This window comes from Octopus bimaculoides, chromosome 17 (genome assembly GCF_001194135.2).
Source record: "Octopus bimaculoides isolate UCB-OBI-ISO-001 chromosome 17, ASM119413v2, whole genome shotgun sequence".
In the NCBI taxonomy this organism is placed as follows: Eukaryota; Metazoa; Mollusca; class Cephalopoda; order Octopoda; family Octopodidae; genus Octopus; species Octopus bimaculoides.
This window is the reverse complement of record NC_068997.1, coordinates 34,560,827-34,562,745: the sequence shown is the minus strand read 5'-3', so window position 1 is coordinate 34,562,745 and position 1,919 is coordinate 34,560,827.

Genomic DNA, 1,919 nt, shown 5'->3' with positions numbered 1-1,919 from the left:
TGTGTGTGTGTGTGTGTGTGTGTGTACGCGCACACACATACACACGCAGACCCCCCACACACACGTTCGCTCACAAGCACTCAACTATTTAAGTGTACACACACATATACTATTATGCATAATACAACACCATACAAAAGTACAACACATGCGCACCCCACCGTTATGACCTCTCAAACTTGATTGGCGTTGAAGTGAAGAGAGGAATAATAAAGCAAAGTGTTTATGCTGCGAAGGTACGAAGGTTAAAGAACAAGTGGAACAATAAATGAAAAAGAAAGAAACAGGAAGGGAGAGGGAGGGGAATTTGCCTCAAAATCTAAAGAAACACTAGAATATTGTAGCGGGAAAGGCGTTTTAAACGAAGTAATTGGTAATTCCGTTAAAACAAATAAATCGTGTGATGATGTTGAGAAACGAGATAGAATGTCAAAGGTCGAAGATGTGTGAAGTGAAAGAAGGGGTGAGAAAATGATTTTGGAAAATGCGAATGTTAATAGCATTTTGAGAGGACAAATTTTGGAAATGATGTTGACGATGATGTTATGTTCTCAAAATGGTTGAGAATGAGATTTTGATTATATACACACCGCTAAGCTTCTTTATGTCTGTTCACATACATAAACACACATACAACGCGCGCGCACGTAGACACACACACGTGTTTGTGTGTGCGAATCAATGTGTGTAAATAGTGTCTATATATATATATATATATGTGTGTGTGTGTGTGTGTGTGTGTGTGTGTACAACGATTGTATGTATTGGTGCACTTTTTGCAGATCTATAAATGCAGGGAATTAAATGTAAATATCCATATACATGAAATCAAATAATACAAAAAATACTTCTACGAATATTATACGAGTAACGATTTTTCTATTTATCCATATCTATTATTTGTTTAAGTCAGTGGCTTGCAGCCATGCTAGGATATTCCCGTGGATCGATCCCAGCACTTTCTTTTGACTTTTAAGCCTAGCACTTATTCTGTTGGTCTCTATTTAACGAACCTCTAATTTAGGCGGATGTATACAAAACAACAGCAATTGTCAAGCAGTGGTGCATGACAAAAAGAAGAACAAACACATATATACACACACGTATATAAATGTATGCATGTATATATGTATATATAAGTATATGTGCGTGTGTGAGTGTGTGTGTGTGTGTACTTTATTATTAAAGCTGTAAAAACATCACAAAAATATCACAAAAACTGTTACACAGACATTCACATTCCCGTTCGTCGGACAGTTGTAATCAAGGATGGAATAAAAAATTTTATTTCATTTTTGATCACAATTGCCCGCCGAACGGGAACGTGAAACTCTGACTAAGAGTTTCTTGTGATATTTTTGTGACGTTTTTGCAGCTTTCGAGTGCTATTTTTTCCACCTTCTTTTACATTCATGTGCTTACTCGGGTATGTATGTATGTATATATGTATGTATGTATATACATACATACATACATACATACATACATACATACATACATACATACAATGTACAGTTACATGATGGTAAGGCAAAAAAAAATTAACATCTGGTGTGAGATAAATATTATTTAATAGATATGTTATTATGTGCTACTAATCGTTTCATATGATGCGAAATACCGCAGACATATCATCAGGCACACAAACCACATATCATAACGAACTAAAAGTATGTACATACACGAGGGGGGACTTTAAGGTTATCTCGAAAGTCCTGGGTGGAGGCCCAAACACTCGAGTACTTTTACAGGGCTTAGAAAAACTGAGGGACCGCTGCAATAAGTGTGTAAATTTGAGAGGGGAATATGCTGAATAAAATCATAAGTAACTGATCGTCCTGTATTTTCTTATATCCAAAGCCAGGAAATTTTCAACACCCCCTTTTATACACCCAGACACATACACACACACACACACA